The 19,733-nt window shown below is 41.7% G+C and overlaps 1 protein-coding gene across 1 annotated transcript in view; it reads right to left on the bottom strand.

The window, feature by feature from the left end:
* Positions 1-19,733, bottom strand: part of mcm8 (minichromosome maintenance 8 homologous recombination repair factor) — a 194,227-nt gene that overhangs the window by 23,171 nt on the left and 151,323 nt on the right. Inside the window, exon 7 of the mRNA XM_077614176.1 lies at positions 9,925-10,145. The gene's annotated coding sequence lies outside the window, so the exon portion shown is untranslated. The remainder of the gene's footprint in view (positions 1-9,924; positions 10,146-19,733) is intronic.

Consider the following 19,733-nt stretch of genomic DNA (forward strand, 5'->3'; position numbering starts at 1 on the left):
TATATAAAAAAGCAAAAATAAACATTGTTTTAGATCGATAAAAAACTGAATATTCAGGGCTTTTAATCCAATTCTTTTAATCCATTGATAAAAAAAATATCTAAATATTATATCTATGTGAAATCAAGTTGACGTTAAAGCGGCCCGCGAAGCAACCCGAGTCTGACACCCTTTTTTCTAAGAGAAATACAATAACTGACTATGTTATGTTCTGTACTGTATTTTAAGTTTAACTCATGCTTCTTTGAGGGGTATTTGCTTGGATTTTTTGGGGGGAAAAAACCCACACGTTCAATAGAAATCAATGAAAAATGCTGCAGTGATGTCAAAATACTGCTGTCTTAAACCACGTTAAAAGTGCAGGTCAATTTTAGCGCAGACATCTTTTTCACATTTCGACAGATAAAATAAACGCCAATGTTCAAACTATTTAACGGTCAATGTTGTCGCTGTAACTAGTAACCTAGGGAGTTTGACCACTGGAAAGGGATGAAATAAGAAAAGAAAAAGCGTTATCGAGAAGAAGGGATGAGAGGATATCACCAGATTGTATTGAGAGCTATATTAGACAGTGCAGAGGTGGCAGGGGAAATTGGAGTGCATGTGTGTGTGTGTTTGTGTGTGTGGTGCTGGAAATTGGTGTCGGCAGGACCCCAAATGGCTGTTTTCCTGCCTGACAGCAGATAAGAGAAGAAATATATATATATAAATAAATATATATAAACAAGGCGGCGTGATAGCAAAGAGAGGATGGGAAGAAAATGTGGACGTGATGTGGTTTTTGAACACGGCCTCCGCTTTTTGACTGGCAAAGCCCTCGGAGCGCTCTGACACGCCGGTTCTTGCCATCTCCCTGGTCGGATGACACACACAAACACTTTGCTAACCTCCCTCCTTTCATCCAATCATTGTGTGAGGGCGCGTGTGTGTCCTCTGGGCATTTTGACAGGTATTTAACAGATATGTATTTAACTCGCTCACCGGTCGGTGTGTTTTTGCGTGTTTGTCTTTGTACGTGCGTTTGGAGACCCTCCCGAGAGTCTGTCGGCGGGTGTGTTTATAGGCTTCTATAGTGGGTTTAGTCGATAAAATTAAATGTTTTAAAGGCTCCAAACAGCGGGTGCAGTTGTGTTTCAACGTTTACTGTCTGGATGGGGCACAGAATCAAGCTGTTACGTTTGGGTGAGAATTTGTTTATAGGGTGCCATTGATGGGAATAGGCTGGCAGGGAAACATCAAGTTTTAGTGCCGCTGACTGCAAGAGACGTCCAATCATTCATTGAATCTGTAAGGAGTTCAAATGGAATGCATGTCTATTGCCAAGTTAAGGGTGCTGGTATACAGGCCATGTTATTATAAGGACAACTCGTCCGTTGTATGCGATTTAGTGTGAATGACCCAAAACAAATGTTAGCCAACTAACTGTCCACTTCACACTAGAATGTCTGTTCGACTAAAGCGGCACAAAGAAAGCACGCTGCAAGCCGTTCCGCTGAGAATACAAGCGAGTCTGCAGCAAGTGTCGGTTTGGCCTTCATGAAGCAAGACTGATGCAAGCGTCCGGCGTCACCTCGCCGAGCCGCCTGGGTGTCGTTGCACATGATGAAAAGCCTCCGGTGTGGTTCTTAACTACCTTCTAGCTTCTTTCTCCACTCGCCCGTCGTTTTCCTCCTCCCTCGCATTGATTCACTTGATCCCCGCGCCCAAAGCCATTCCTTTCCTCACTGATGCTAATCTCCGCCGTAGTAAAGCATCTCCAGACTTTTTGATCACACACCAGACTTTCTCCTCCACTCGCTATCGGGGCTCTTTTTCGCCAATAATCGGCAGACTTTTGGAGTACCCGCCGTATAACCGACACTGACTAGCCCCTAAAATGCTGACTTTTCCTCACAACTCCAATGACGCAACATTTTGTAACGGCTTGCAGCATGGGAGGAAAGCCCGTCTCCCGTGGTTACGACATCCCATCGTGGCAGAAACGGAGAGATGAGGGAGGGTGTGCTTTGCGCGTCAACAAAGTTTTCAACATTTGATCGATAGATGATTATACGTTTCGATTTTGGGGGGCCGGGTTTGAAGCTATGGTGAATTTCAAGCTTGGGAACAATTTTGCTAACAGATAACACCCAGCAGATGGCAGTGTGGAAGTGTTTTTTTACATCTATTCTTTCATTGGGAGAGTGAGTGCAAATACAGGGTGATCGTAGAATAATATTTTGTGGGTCTGGAAACAACGTAATCGTTTTTAATGGACTTCAATGAATATGTTTTTATGAGCTATGTGAGAAAACTATTTTAGAGTTAAAGAAAAAGTAGATAATGTGATTGCAAAAATGTATGAGTGAATCAATCACATTCAAGTGCATGTCAGATAGTAGTGTGTCAACAAACGATTTTTTTAGATCAACTCCAAATAAAGTATTGATATTCTAAGAGCCGTTTCCTGATATTTTATAGCCAGATATAATATTTTCCACGGATGGGATGGAGCCCAATTTTTATTTGTATTTTTGGGGGGTGAAAATTAGCATTTTAACGTGTACTACCGTAAGCATATTAAATCGTGATTGGAGATTCAGAAATGAAGCCCAACAAGTTGAAGTTGTGCAACTGGTCACGTTGCCTGACCTAATTTAGTGATTAGTATGCAGCTAACTCCCATACGCGCTTTCACTACGCTGATTGGGTTAGATGATAGAATTCCTCGTCTACCTCCATTTCGGGGTTAAGACAGGTTAGCTGTAAGTGGCATGGAAGGTGTCAAAATCAATCTTGCTAATCTTTGGAACATTTGCGTTGGGGAGGAAGCTGAGTGCGCGTTCCTGCCAGAAGAACAAAAGGTGTTATCATGAGCGGAAAGTAACAATGGCACGCTGGGGCTGTAAAACCCTCCCTTGGTGTCCTGTCAGATCCCTCGGAGACATTATTAGTCAAAATCAATTGTGTTCTAAAACCTAAATTTGAAACGTTGTTTAAAATTTAACATTTTGAAAACAAGATTCTCATTTTTGCACGCATGGAAGCATGAGGTATCTTAAAACTCACTTTGAACCCTTAAGAGAGCAGGCTACACGTACCCATCCGTCATCATTCATTGTTATCCGGGGTGACTTTTCCCTGTGATTGGCCGCCACGTCACTCTCCCAGCACGCCTCGCTTCACCGCCCCTCCCCGGCGCCCCTCTATCGGTCTTTGTCTCCATCCTCTCGCCTCGGGCCTCATTCGTAGTTTGGATGCTGTCAGCACTTTGGGGAGAAGATGAGAGGAGAGGTTGACGGCGAGGAGCCTTGAGGTTGCAACAGATGTTCTGCGCGAGGAGGAGGGAGGACGGTGGTGGCTAAACACTACCTCGAGCACTGACCTGCACTTACAAAAATCAATTCCAATATTTTTTGCCTTTGTAATTGTATTCTTGGCATTTACGGTGATTGACACCCAATCCATTTTCAACTGTGAGAAAATAGCCGTTACTAAACAGGGGGCACTCTTCGTTTAGAGAAATTTCCTTGGCTGTGTAAGTCACTTTTGTTGTCCAATCGTATTTTAGTTATTTCAATCTAATTTGTCTTTTCGCAATCCGCTGTTTGATGTAAATTTAACATACCATTGCCGATTGAGGTTGACAAGCACAACGATGTCATTTTTTTAAAATAACTGCAATGTGATCGTGGTGGTATTAAGAGGTAGGATAAATTGGATGACTCCACCACTGAAGGCCGAAGTGCCAAATCCGCCGCATGAGACAAGAAGTGAGACGGAGGCCAGCTGATAAGAGTAGACCTTCCACTGGCTGACAAATGGCAGCAGGATGACCGCGGCGATTAGCCGGCCGAGAGGTCAGCTTGTTGAGAAGAAGACGAGGGAGTGAGAGAGAGGCAGAGGCAGCCGGGGAGTGCGAGACACCATGGCAAACAAGGATGAGATGAGAAGTCTTGCCTCCTGAGAGGCGTGCTAGGTTGGCTGGGGGCTCAACCGCCTCAGGAACAACAACAAGATGAAGCGTACTGTGTTGCCATATGTGAGAGTTTGCATCTGCCCACAAAAGTGTGCGAAAAACGCTGTGGTTGCGTTCAAAATCGACTTCTATTTACTTACAATAACACAAAGATGATGATTCTGTTATAATAGGGATGGGCGGCATGACCATAAATTGATATCACGAGATTTCAAGGAAATTTGTGATGACAATTAGGCAAGAAAAAGCCTTAACAATAAGTATTTTACAATTGCCTAAAATATGTCATTATAAAGGTCTAACTTTTAACAGAAAAGCAAGACCAAAATGAATCATGCAAAAACTGATGCTTCACAGTACTAACCTGTTTCTTACTGAAAGGTAATATTCGGCTACGTATTAACTTATTCTCTGCATTCTGAAAGAAGGCAGGAGGAGCAATGGCACCGCTGACCTGTGCTACTAAATTATTGAAAACCTCCAGTCGAGGAAGTTGGGACATTTGGCATTTAAGATGTGTTAGTCACCACCATGTCGGCTTGAACTGTGTCCTGCCTTTAGCACGAAAAAGAAGGATGAGCCTATGTGGATCTTTGGCTTAACTTGAAATTAGCTGGCTTGTGTTGAAAGAGAAAGAAAAATGGTTTGGATGCATCTGCGTTCATTGTTATCGATGCGTCTGGGCCACATTAAGAAGAGCCATTAATACTATTTTGCATTCATCTACCTGCATGTCAATACTCTTTGCTGATTCATCTCAGGGAAAGCTTACAGATTGGCCAAACTCCACGAAAATTAGTCACTGAAATGAGACCAAATGAAGTGAAATGAGCGTTAATCAGGCTTTTTCGGTGATGCACCTAGATGCCCTACCCTATTTTGAACCCAAATCGGCTTTTACAGCCTAACTGTTACGACTTGGGTGCGGCGTGGAACAATAAAGGATGTTGAGTGCTCTAACAAAACTTTAATAACAGACAGGAGGGGAATCAAGAAAATAACAAGGACTTAAAAATAAATAAGAAAATCAAACCTGACATGGAAGACATGGGAAACGAGGAACTTGAAACATGGCATGAAGCAAACAAAGCAGACGATCGGACAAAGACTGACAAATACACAGGGTTTAAATAGACAAGTGTTGATTACATAGTACATACACCTGGTCACATGAGGGACACAATAGGTGAAAAGCCTACAAACCAACCAAAACCACAACTAACCCCAACACTGTGACTGGACGTTTCGTCGAAAGACGTTTGGTTGACCGGACGTTTGGTCGACCGGACGTTTGGTCGACCGGACGTTTGGTCGCCGGGTTCGCTCGCTGTCAAATTATGAGAGAGAGAGAAAGAGAGTTTACTGTTGAAAGCGAGCAACCAGGTAATCTCTTGCTCTCAAATTATAATCATGAGAGAGAGAGAGAGTCCGTTCTACCAAAAGTGTGGTCGACGGCCCGTCTGTTCTACCAAACGTCCTGTCGACCAAACGTCCGGGGACCAAACGTCCGAGGACCAAACATCTTTCGACAAAACGTCCGAGTGCCCCCTAACACTAACAACAGCAAAACAACAGAAGACGAATCACAACTCTCGTTAAAAAAAACCCTAAGCTTATACTCGGCACGTCGCCATCATGCAAAAATGTCCTGTCAGTCGAGAAGTATTATGTCAACGTACTTCCTTGACATTAAACACCAAATGACTGTACTCGTTCTCGATTTAGAGACAGGTCCATGGAAATTATTCACCAGTTATCCGTGAGGGTTCGTCGCATCGAGATCAAAATAAACATGAGGAGCTGGTGTTTGTCCTGAGTGGAGTGCCTCAAGGCAGTCCCTTTTGAGGCGGATTGAATAGGCTGGAGGTGGGGAGAGCTCTTCACCGCAGGCCAACTTCGTAAAAGAGGAGCACTCCAACACAAATAAATAAACACGCAAGTGCACTCGGCGGCAGCGACTCGTAAATCAAGCGCCCCCTTGCCGACCGCTGATTGCAGACGAGCGCCACCCGACTGAGAAGTTAGAGGAGCTGCGGGAGGGAGGCGAGCCCGGTCGGCGTCCTTCTCCCGCTTCCATACATCAAACCCCACCTCAGACTTCGGATTTGGCGTATTTCACTTTAACGGTGCTGAAGCTTTTCTTTGTATTATTGTTTTTGGCTCAAGTCGCGGTGGCATTGCTGAGCTCGCAGGCGCCATCGGAGACGTTATGCCGTAACTCCAACCTCCGGATGACTTTGAAGCCCAAATTATAGCTTGAAGCCCTAATTTGTAACCCTATTAAAACCCTATGCCTGCCTTGAAATTCTAATTGGAAATAATAATGAAGCCTTTAGAACCCATTGGAAATCCTTATTTATAAGCCAGGAATCAAAAAACAGCAACAGTAAACATGAACCCTGTATTATTAAACCTAATTGGAATTCCTATTGAAATCTAACAATGGACTTGAACTGCTCATTTCAAATCATGTGAATTCAAACTTGAGTCAAACCCTAACAATCGTTTTAGATCCTGAGTTTGACATCTTGACCCTGGCTTTAAAACTCAATTTTAATTCCAAATTGCAGCCTTAAAAGCTTCTAGTTGGGTCCCAAAACCCAAATTTTAACATGAGCAGTTATCTTAAAACCCTGATTAAAAATTTCCAACAATAATACAGGCCCATTTAAAACGTCAATACCTCTTGTTGAACTAATTCACTAACCTTGACGACAATAGATGCCAGTTCCATTTGGATTTGCTATGTAGTATCCCAATCGATGGCAGCCAATGAGTTAAAAATCCCTTTTGTTTTGCTTTACCTGCTTTAATGAGTTATTTTATCCCCTCTTCACACCGCAGTCGAGCATAAAAGCCTCAGGACGGTGTACAGAAAAGTCAATTGCACAAATCCCGTACTTTCGGAGAAACAAGCACCCTCTGGCGGGGTGGCTGTCGGAAAAACAAACTACCCCGACCTCGGCTGCCTGTACCGCTCAGGTGGGAGATGACAAGGGGCCTTCATGTTCAAGCTGTCAGAAGAATGAGGCGCTTCTCAGCCCCTGTGTGTGTGTAATTGCCATAAGCTGTCATGGCGAAAGCGGTCCACGGTAGCCCACTGACGGGCTAAGAGTGACTGGGAGAGGCTTTTGCAATCTTCCCAGCAAAGGGGAACGGCATTTGGGCAAGCGGTCTGACACTGTGACGGATTTGGGGTCTTGGGGTGCTTGATTCAAACTTTTCAAAAGCAGGCATTTTGCAAAAAGGTTTGGCAACCGCAAAATTTTGGGCAAATGAGGAAATGACAGAATGGAAGATAAACTCTCTTCTTTCATTAAAACAAGTCCTTACTAATTAATAAGCTATTTAGCAGTAAAAATGTACACTGCCTGACCTCCAACTATCAGAATAAAGCTAAATATCTTGCGTCCATGCAAATTTTAATTATAATAGAAACCTTGAAAACTATGCACATCTTATAAACATCCGCAACGTGATTTATTTCCATACGGTGTTGCATTTATTTGATTCTGGACTCTGAAGCAATGGAAGAACATCGTTGCTGACCATCAAGTGAGACATGAAGGGCCTATTTGTCACCAAAATTTGACTTGTTGGCTAGCGATTTTCTCTTTTCGTTTGTAACAAGAAAAGTTTTGCGGCAAAGCATCACCGCTTCGCCTCATTTGTTCCCATTTGAAAGTGCGACTTTATACAAGCGCAAAAGGTCACATTTGACTTACAAACGGAACAAATAGCCTAAAATGTCACAGAAAGAAAATATGAACATTGAAAAAAAGTCAATAAAGAGGCAAACAAATGAATTTAAGTGGGAAAAAAAGAAGGAAAGAGAGAAAACAAATAGAAAGTAGCGACAAAATCCCTCGCCGCTCCTTTTCGTGGAGATTTATATTTTGCTGGGCTTCAGCCCGTTGAATAAACAATCTGTCATCGTTAGCCGAGCGACGTCTCGGCCAATCGGCGGCCTGGAAAGCCGTTACCGGGCGGACTGGGCTGCGGTGGATGGCGGGATAGGGCCAATTGCCTCTGAGAGATTGCTGCTTCAAATAGTGTGTGTGCATGTGTGTATATGTGTGTGTATGTGTGTGTGTGCGTGCATGAGTGTGTGTTTACTAGGCTTGAAAGTGGCCTTTGGGGGAGGCGAGGGATAGGCGTTGACATTTGAGCTTTTGCTTGCGCTTTAATTGAGTTCACACTCGCTATTAGTAAAAGATATTGGAACGTTGACAGCGAAACACATGTTCTTATTAATTTTGGATGTGCTTTAATGAACGCATACTACTAACAACATTAAACTCAAATCTCACAATTAGTTGGGGGGCCTCTGCCAAGGCATAGCCATTATTTAAATAGTATATAATTTAGAGGGAAAATGTGTTAGGACCTGTAGCATTTTATGGAATAAAAAAAAAAAAAAAGTAAAAAAGTACGTTAGTTGTTTTGAAAAAGATAAATGAATATAGATATTATGATTGAATTTAAAATTATATCATTTGAAGGATTTCACATGCTCTTAAGTTTTGAATGTGTTTTTAAAATGTATTTGAGTAAGCAGCATTTTTAATGCAAATGGGTTCATTGAAAAACACATTTGATAACATTTCATGAAGGAATGACATTTGTGCGGCCATTTCTAAAAATGAATTAGAATAGAAGTACGTAAATTATTAAAAATGTGTGACTTTGTTATCCAATCTTTTTAGATTTAATCCGTTTGTAGGTCAAATACATTTTCAGTTAGTGAAATGAGCTCTTTGAAATACAACAAATAACTCATCAATTTCAAAATATTAGTATATACTGTAACCAATCATGTCATCAATAAAGTTCAGCATATTTATTTCTCTTCCTAAATGCATTATAATGCAGTTTAATATATAGGTTTTAGGATGAGTCGGCTTACAGAGATGAGGTCAACAATTTGTCTTCGTGGTGCTCGGTGAACAATCTCACACTGAACACCACGAAAACTAAAGAAATAATCTTGGACTTTCGCAAACACGGCACAGATCTGGCCCCACTCCTCATAAATGGAGTATGTGTAGACAGGGTCCAGTCCTTTAAATTCCTGGGGGTCCACGTCACGGACAAGCTCTCATGGTCTACAAACACCACGGCAGTGGTGAAGAAGGCTCAGACACGACTCCATTTCCTCAGGGTACTCAGGAAGAACAACTTGGGCTCCAATCTTCTGAGAACCTTCTATAGAACCACTGTAGAGAGCATCCTGGCGTACGGCATCACAGTGTGGTACGCTGGAAGCACGGCGGCAGACAAAAAGGCCATGCAGAAAGTGATTAACACTGCCCAGAGGATTGTCGGCTGCTCTCTGCCCTCACTTGAAGACATTGCCAGCCCGCGTTACCTCAGCAGAGCCAAGCACATCATAGGGGACCCTTACCACCCTGGTCACAATCTGTTCCAGCTGCTGCCCTCTGGCAGACGCTATAGGTCCCACAAAGCTCGGACAAATAGGCTTAAGGACAGTTTTTTCCCCACATCCATCAGACATCTAAACTCGCGCTAACATACACACATTCCCTTCTGCGGCATATGAATAGATGTTTGGTTGGTGATCTGCCTCCTGCTAGCTGACTTGAAGGAAGGTAAGTGGCAGACAGTGTGCGGTAATCGAGAGGTAAGCGACCTGTATGTAATCGAGAGGTAAGCGACCTGTATCCACAACAGCGGAATGACAAATTACAAGTCCGTAACTTACACTTATTTAGGTCTCTTGCCGATTTAACGTAGCTTATGGAGAAGCACCATCAATTTCGTCACACGCAGTTTCTGCGTGTGATGACAAGTAGGCTTTTTTGTGTTGTGGTAATGACGACATGGCCTATGTCCGATTATTATTATTATTATTATTTATTTTCTATGAGCCAATGAAATCATTTATTAACCTCTATTGTGTTCCTTTACTAGAAAGAATTCTAAATATCAAGTTAAAAACGACTTACCTGGTTGGTTGCCAGATCAAAGAGTTTTTCCTGTCCGATCTAATTAGCTTTGGTCCTCTTGAAAAACGGCTGCCAATGCATGGTGGCACGGTGATAAAGATGTTTATGGAGTCCTTTGGAGTCCACTTTGTGCTCGCCATTGATTTTGTGAGAAAGTCGCAGGCGGCTAAAATCCATCTAACTCTCATCTCAGGAAAAGTCTGCCAGGGCGGCTTGATTGTCTGTCAAATAAGAGAAAGCAAGACAAATAAGGATTGCTCAACAAGTTAGGACACTTGGAAAAAAAAACTTTGAAATGCCCAAAAGGTCGTTAAATTCCCTTTTGTTTTTAAATGCTTTGGAACTCGTTTGGAGAAAAATAAAATGCCATTTAGGTGAAATGATGTTAAAATCCACAGAAGTTCAATTTTGTTCAGCCTAGTCAATTCAACCCTTCAAGTATGGGATGCAAATATACCTTTTAACAATGACTTAGTTTTGCTCACGAATCAAAGCAGCAGAAATAGGCTGGCAATGTTGATTTGCAGTATATTTCCAATCATGCCATTAGAATGTAGCCTGTTGCTTTATTTCCATTTTACATGGCAGGAAGCCCAAAGTGAAATGGAATATTAGAAGAATGAAAGAAAAAGTGGGAGATGCAATATTTCAAATCGATATTTTTCTTTTAGGACCAACGTCTGCCTTGCTCTATTAAAACAAAACTTTTTTTTCTTCTTTTTTTTAAGCTCTCCACCCTCGGTGAGAGCTCTCTGACTAATCTGAGACACATTGGCATGCTCGCCATCATCTATCTAACTCTCATCAGTCCTCACATCACCTCTTCTATTAAACTCCAAATAACAGCGGTATCAGGGAGAGAGAGTTTAATCTCATTTTCGATATGTCTCCACTTTCTTTTTTGTGATTGCTTTGATTACACGAATGAATTGGAATGTCTTGCTTCATGCTGCGTGAAGCGGCTGGGGACAAATTAGGAAAGCGACATGACAAACAGAAGCAGCCACGGGCTGCAAATGATAACTGAGCCATGTGCTCCAGATGCAGCAAGTCTCAACATTTATTTGCGAGGTGAAAGATGAAATTAGCGGATCAAAATCAAAACGGCAAAAGTAGGAGATACTTTACATCAAATCTCAAATAAAACATCACACCAAATTATGTTATAAAACGATCATTAGTACCAAAACACTGAAATATTACAACCAAATTACAAAACGAGACAAAAACACAAGATGAAAAATACAAATTTAGTGAAACGTTTGCAACTCGATTGAGAGGAAATAAGGCATTTATGGTAAAATAAATAAATAAATAATAAATAAAAATTATATATATATATATATATATATATATATATATATATACATATATATATATACACACACACATACATATATATACACATATACATATACACATACACACATACATATACACATATACGGATATATTCACATACACACATACATATACACATACATACATACACATATGTACATATATATATATATATATATATATATATATATATATATACTATATATATATACTATATATATATATATATATATATATATATATATATATATATACTATATATATATATATATATATATATATATATATATATATATAATCTCATAGCTAAAACATCTATTTCATTTTCTTTTTATTACGATTGCAATGCCAAAAGTCGCAGTTGTCAAAGTACAACTTTGCGACCATTTCTTCATCAAAATGGACACATCATTTGTTAGCATGAAGGTTCAACAAAGAGGAATCTTTTTCCTCCACTTAAAATTTCGCTTATGGCTCTTTCCTTTTTCTTTTTTTTTTTCCATCAAGGCGCTGCACTGTAATTTCTGCCGGCTAGCGGTGGCGCTTAGGGAAACAATGTTATCCTTGCACATCATTATCGAACATGAATTGACTCATCCTATCGCCGGGTCGTGGACGTACGGACGTGAGGCAGCTGCGTGATGAATTCAAGCCTGCGGTGCTCTTCTCGCACACTAATTCATTTGCTCTTTTTTGCACAAAGTGAAGCGGTCAAAATTCAAAAGTCTTGCCTTTAATGACTTGGGAAAGAAAAAGAGTTTGGGAATGGGAGCAATGGGACACGTAGACCATGTTTCAGTGCCAATCAATTTCCGTGACCGGACGTTTGGTAGAATGGACGTCTGGTAGAACGGACGTTTGGTAGAACGGACGTTTGGTAGAACAGACGTTTGGTAGAACAGACGTTTGGTAGAACAGACGTTTGGTAGAACAGACGTTTGGTAGAACGGGCGTTTGGTCGCCGGGTTCGCTCGGTGTCAAATTATGACAGAGTTGATATTTTGATATTAGATATTTAGATATTAAACTCACTCTCTCTCTCATGATTATAATTTTGAGAGATGGTTTCAACAGTAACAACCCGGCGACCAGACGTCGGTTCTACCAAACGTCCGGTCGACCAAACGTCCGGGGACCAAACGTCCGGGGACCAAACGTCTTTCGACGAAATGTCTGAGTACCTCGATTTCAAGTAGAAAGGCCGGCAGTTAAAAGAGATTGCACGTCTATAAGAGAAGGGAAGACCGGGCGTACCTGGACTTTCAGATAAGTCCAACTCATTCTCAAATCTGTGGCATCCAATCAATGCACTTATCAATGCCTATTTAAAGATTAAAGGCGTTTCAATTGGCCTGGCCGAGTTAGCAGGGTAATGGACAGCTGTGCTGGGCCCGGCGTCGTGGCTTCACTGGAGCACGTTATGAGATTTTCGTCCGTAATCGATTAGCAAGCTGGAAAAAATAAAAAGCTCCGAGGAATCTGGAAGAATTGTCTGTGACATCCTGGAAAAAGACTCGTTTCCCTTTTCCGAAGCTGTTTTTTTTCTCCTCCCTTCTGCAACGCAATCAGCCATTTGCTGCAGATTTAAATGAGTCCAACATTTCATGTGAAAACATGACCTCAATTTCTATTACCAACACAGACAACAAAATTTGAACGATAAAAAAACACAACCTACGCTCCACAGACCCCAATTTCTTTTGCTCTAGATTCTTTCTTAAAGCAAGAACGTTGCCACTTGAAATGACTTCTGGGTGGAGCCAAGTATCAATTTTGTTTTTACATCATTAAACAACTGAATGAACTCGATTAGTGATGCAATAATCTTACCACGGCACAAGTGAACTCACAAAAAAAAGTGACTAGAAGCCATGCCGGGAGTCCTCCATTTTGGTTTGAAATGACTATTTCCGAGTCAATTGCAGCGTTCCTTCAAAGATACGAGTCGTTAGAATTGTTAACCCCAAAAAGTCTCTCTTGGCAACATGAAATTTGATAGGCATGTCTATCATTAGTGGACATGCAGAAGTCTCAGTCAGTCTCCTTGAAAAGACACTAATTTCGTTGGAAATTGCATTTTCAGTCATTTCTGGTTTTCTTTCCAAGATAAGACTATTGAGAATATTCAGTTTCTAGACTAATTGCACTTGGAAAAATGATATTGTGGGGAAGCCACACTTGAAAATGGTGCCATTTTGTTTTGAAATGGCCATTGTAGGGCATTTTAGATGCTATAACTCCTTTCTCCCCCCCATACTTCAATTTGCTTGCTTCATTTCTTCCCAACGAAGAAGGACAGCGAGGTCATCGGAGGACGCTCTTCCATAACGAGAAGGAAGACGTGTGGACGGAGCGAGTGATAGCCGACTCCTTAATGAAGGCCAAGGGAGCGGGCGGCGATTCCCATCGGGTGCGTGGCGCTGATAGTTGCCAGGGTGACCTCTCCACCGTGGAGGACGGCCTTATTGGCATCCTCTAATTGGCCGGCAGATAGCGTTAGGATGCCATTACGGGGCCGGCGCCCCGTCCAAGAAGGACAAAGTGAACATCGAGAGAAGAGGGGAATGCATCACGCGGCTGGAATTGCCTGAAAGTTGCGTCGTGGAAAAATATGAAAAGCTATGGACGAAACAATTGTTTTGTTACTTAATCCCGTTACAACCTTTTTGTTCCAATTTCATGATTTGATTCCCGACTATTGGAAATATTCACTGATGTCACCCACTAATATTTTAATTTCATGCTCCAAGTCACCCCAATATATTTCTAATGGAGAAGAGGAAGGGGGGGAGGTAGAGAGACAAATGGGGTGATGGAGGGGAGAAAGAGAATAGTTTCCATTAGCTTTGCTTAGCTGAAGCCCAAAACAATGTTAATTAATCTGGACTTTTCTTTTCAAAGTTTTTTTCTTTTCACTTCCATCACCTTTTTCTCCGGGGGATCTAAAACAAAGCAACACCTGGGGGTGCTGGAGCCTACCCCAGCTAACCACGGGCACGAGGCGGGAGAATCGGTGGCCAGCCAATCGCAGGGCATGAGGAGACGGATCACCAATCATAGCTAGGGGCAACTTTGAATGTCCAACCAGCTAACGCTGCATATTTTTGGGATGTGGGAAAAAAACGCAGTACCCGGAAAAACCCCACACAGAACATAGAAACTCCTCACAGTGAGGACTGACCTGGGATCAAACCCACGACCCCAAAACCGTCAGGCCGAGGCGCTAACCACTCGCCTTTTGACTGTGCAACCATCTTACTCTGCATGTTTTCGGGATGTGGTAAAAAAAACGTAGTACCCGAAAAACCCCACACAGAACATACAAGCTCCACACAGTGATTACTGACCTGGGATCGAACCCACGACCCCAAAACCATCAGGCCGAGGCGCGAACCACTCGCTTAGTAGTGTAATAACCGAATACAATTGATCTTAGTTTCAATAGAGAGTCAGCCAGCTTGAGAAGAACCTCATTGCTCACATAGTTCAGTTGTGCGTTTTATGTTGTGCGGCGTGTTGTTATGCGTGTTAAAAAGAGAGGAAGTGACAGATGGAGCGGCGCCAAGTCAGTAGTATGCACAACGTTGATGTGCACTCGGGACTGGTGCTCGCTTTTCACGCTGTCCGGTTGTCGACTTTTATTAAGCTTTAGGATATGTTCAGCATCTATGATTAAAAGATATGAAGACACCTACACACACACACACAGACACACACATTGAGACAAACAAACCTCATTGTGGACATCTAACATGAAAAGAAAACGGCCTGTGACAAGCCGGCACGTATTTCATTGTGTTACTCACACAAATGTGCAGCATATCTTGAGCTGCAGAGGCTGGCAAGAGATCAAAATAGATTGAACGTCTAAGACCATTCCTGACAACCGATGATTTTAAATAAGGTAGCTGACGTGAATTCCGGAGTTGGAACTTAACATTTGGGGGCTGCTTTTTATTGTAATTGGCAGCAAAAGCATTAAATAGGCATAAATGTCATTTTTAAAAGCGGTTTCCTGCATAGGAAATGAGAGTGCAGGCCGGTGTGTTATCTGTTTCTTTTTATTTTTAATTACTGTATTGCAATTCAACTGCAAATTAATTGGATTTGCAAACGGTAAGTTTTGAAATTTACTATATACAAGGATATTAATAAACTGAAAGTTTAGTTGTCAAAAGTTTAGCACCCTTAAAAGTACAACATACTGCTTGCTGTCAGAAGCTTCATTAGAACAAGTATCATTTTGAGCTTTTTATGTCCAAAGGACGGCCCGGTAAAGTGGCACGATGCTGACCTGTGGCCCACGCGACATCACCGCTCTGGTGAAAACAGCTTTTAGTGTTACCTGGAGGAACACGCACACACATCAGCAGCACCACAACAACTATATTTTTGTCTCGACTCTCCCGCAAATGTCACGACCTGCTTTCCAAGGAGCCAGCTGCCATATTGAGTGCCCGTGTGTTTGTAATAGCCTTTGTACACTATATCTGTGTACGCTATTGGCAGAATGTCTTTTACCCCCCCGCCCAAGTATGCCTGCTCAAAAGTGTTTGTGAATTTCCCATTTTACGCTTGGATGCAAATGTGAGCGTTTTTGCGTGGGTGACTTGAGCTCCTCGCACAATTTTCCTAAAGCCATATAAATTATAAATGGAGTACGCCATATATACATTGAACCCTAGTTACCTGAGAGTATGCAACGACCCCTAAAAATATTGTAATTGGTTGTAGACGCCACAAGATGGTGACAAAGTGCCGGTTTTGTCAAAAACGAAGCTCCTCAACTCACATCAAAAAATAATACAGTACAATAAATGTGGAAAATGGTGAAAAGTGTATTTTGTATATGTCCAAGTGAATATGCGTGTGCTTGGCTAACTCACGCTGCTCATTCAATTTATTCAATGGAAAATGCGGACAAGTCTCAAGAGTCTGTCTTAATGGATAAAATAGGAAATGTTTTCTTTTCTCTTAGACACATTAAGAAATAAAAGTGCTGTTATCCGCCTTTGACGAACTGAATGACTCAGATAAAATAGCAAAAGATTCTTCAAAATTAGAAGCATTAGCTCAGACAGAGATTCATAATCATCTGCGTGCTTATTATTACTGTGGTACAATTTAGGGGCATCTTTGCCTGATCCTATTACTTTTAGCTTACCAAAATATCCCCGTAGGGAAAAGTCAAAGGTCTAAACAAGCCATGTATAAAAATGACAGCCGTTTTAATGTGAACAAGCCATTTTTTGCACTGTGTAATGACTAACGGTATTTTCCAAATGAATAAAACATAATGATCAATACTTGGGATTTACCCATGTTAATACAACTCCTACATTAGATCTAATTGGTATAAAATGACAAGGAAGCCCACAGCGAGTGTGTATAAGGAATGCTTCTCGTGTTAACGTTGTCGTCAAATTATTGTTGTAGTTTTACATTTCTTAGTATTCAGGCCCGAGTTGTCTTCATGCTTTGAGCCCAAAACATGGGAATTCAACCTTTATCTCTCATGCCTAACCATCAGAATGCAAACAACAGAGAGACTGGCGCCTGAACGATAACACCAGGCAGATTCCTTCGTATAAACAATACAGCGGAAGCTTATCAATATACATTTTTCTTGTTTTGTTTGGGGGGGAGTGAGAGTGAAGTTAGTTGACTTAACTTTTGCTTTGCTGATCTTTCTGCTGTACTGGCAGTCAGCAGTCAAGTCCATTGCTCCCGCAGCGACTGTAAAGAGCGCATTACATTTGAATGTGTGTCACATTTTTTCCGCTCTCTGGTGTTTGCAAAACAACATTAGCATGCAGGAAGGAGGAAAGAAGTCGCTTGAATGCAATACTATTTAATATGCTCTGGCGTGAAACCAGTAGTGGAAGAAAAAGGTTGCAAAACATTCATTTGGAAAGATAGCTCCGAGCTATAAAGCTATTTCAATGCTTGTTATTGTTATATTGCGCTAAATTGTGAAAATCATCGAGTTAAAACCCTGAAAATCACGGCATTTTAACGTCTAATTTAACATGATAAAGTGAAATTCATGCAGTGGCGGGCCGTCAGGGCCTTCTCTGCTGGCCTATGAAATATCTGAATCATTTATTATATTTTGTCCATCAATACTTCTTAAATAATTGCTTTCCCCCCTGGTTGCGCTGCTTCCAGATGTGTGTTTTCATATTGAAGCATTTAACCAATCACATTTCAGCCATTATTTGTTGCCAGGGTCAGAAATCTGCCTCTAGGCCTTCACAATCAGTTCTGCAGGCTCTGCTGTATTAAACAAGCGTCAATAAGAATGTTGCTTTAACCAATCAGATTTCGAGTTGGCAACACCACAATGTCTTGTCGCAGGCGTAGGGATACGTCATCGCTTTCACCAACTATGATTGGCTAGTGATTAGCCAGAGCTACCAAACTGTATTTGGAGCGAGCTGCACATGCAAATATATTGTTGTGTTGATTTAAAGCTATTTTCAAGACGGACTATGCCAGAAATACGACAGGACAGGCTCGACTTTCAGCATTAGCTTCGATGGCGATAGAAAAGAAGGAAGAAAGAAAGGAGGATGGATATTGTGTACAGTTAAAAAGTATTTGTGGTGAGTAAAATATGGCTATATTCCTAAATAATATTTCAATTGTATGAGGTTATTATTGATTATTTTTTATGTGTCGCAGCTGTAGTTGCAATAGAGGTTTTATAGCCATAAAATAGTTTTTGAGGGTTGGATTGATTCGTTGAACCCGCTACGAGAAAATGCACGGACCGGCACTGAATTCATGTGATAATTTTCATAGTGTTTCAAGCATTCTTCACTAAAAATATACTTAGAAAAATGGATGTGACACCATACACAAACACACAGGCCTTGCCATATTCTCACACATACATAAAGAAATTAAACGGCGTCATTCATCACCGAAGGATGTGACGAGCGCTCTGCCAACGAAAGGTCGCTGGCTCGAGAGCAATTAAAACCCTTGTTTGCTGTTTCTGTCCGAAAGGGCACAAATCAAGCCGACGTCAGCACATTTCGCACTGTGCCGTTATTAGACGGCGCCTTGGAAAACAATCACGTGACCTACGCCCAGCAAAACGGCGCATTTACTTTCCGGTGGTTAAGTGGAGCGGATGAGACGACACCCAAACATTACCAGAATGTAATTTGTACGCCAGTGCCATTTGTAATGTGACACACACACACATGCTGGGAAAACAACACACACGCGCATACATATGTTTTCTGCACATCTCAGTTCTACTCACCAGTGACAAAAACACAAATAAATCATGCTGACAAGGCTCCTCTCTGTAGAGGTGATGGATAAAGCCTGCGGGAGGCAGCACACACACGCACGAGGATACAAAAACACACACACATGGTCAATCCCTTTCCCCTTGTCTTAAGAGATAAAGTAGACCGAAGGACACATTCTTGTTGTTATTGTCTTGTACAAGATGGCCATGTGAGTGCTTTCTGCTGAGTGTCAGTAAGTTGAGTGACTTAAAGGTGACACCATATTGTGGATGCTGTTTATCGCTGTGCTTGGTTCTCGTGTTTGGGAGTCCTTCGCTCTGCCATCCTTGTTATAGTAACTAGCCATCCATCTGACTGTTGATAAAAAAATTGTGCTGATATTATCTCATAATATCTTATCCATTCACAGCTGCCTTGTTGTCAATAAAGCCATGAAAACTTCAATTTTTCAGGCAATCGACTCAAATTTACATGGACAGCTGGAATTTTGAGTCAAGGAGTGGATAGAGGGATCTCCAAAATATAAAAAGATCGTAATTCCCCTTTCCTGGCACATATTTACTCACATAGGGCGCACTTAAAAGTCTAACATTTTCTGCAAGTGGATGGGCTGCCAAATCAGTTTGCACTAAATTCAAGTTTCTGTAGATGACGCACGCTGACAGCTGGACTGTCTGGGTACATTTCTTGCTGACGCGCCATATTTATATCGTGAAAAGGCGGACATTGAAAGGGGAATCATGCTTAAAGCATGACAATATTAGCAGTCGATGACGTCGTTTTCGTTTGCTACCAGTGGCTGAGACAATCCGGATTAGAGCCGAAATGAGTCAAACGAGATCGGTATTCCAAAAAACATACTTTAAAAAGTTGTTACACGATTTGAAATGATAAAAAAAATGTATAAAATACGGGAAAAATTTATATGTTGACATCTTCCATCCACTGTCCCACTGTCTCTCTCACCTTGCTCCTATTAATCCATCTGTTTACCCATCAACCCTCGGACCAGCCTATCAATCAACCCCCACTTCCGCCATTCTCCGTGCTGTTCCATTTGTCTTCCCATCAAACCCCGAGACTTTTCCTAACCTTTCCAAGTGTCTCTTTCTCCATCTGCCATTCATTCTGTACTTCTATCTATCTGTCCATGAATGTGTCTGTCTCGCCATGCAGCCATCCAACCGTCAAGTCCCAGCTGGA

The sequence above is a fragment of the Stigmatopora argus genome, chromosome 11 (assembly GCF_051989625.1).
Source record: "Stigmatopora argus isolate UIUO_Sarg chromosome 11, RoL_Sarg_1.0, whole genome shotgun sequence".
Lineage (NCBI taxonomy): Eukaryota > Metazoa > Chordata > Actinopteri > Syngnathiformes > Syngnathidae > Stigmatopora > Stigmatopora argus.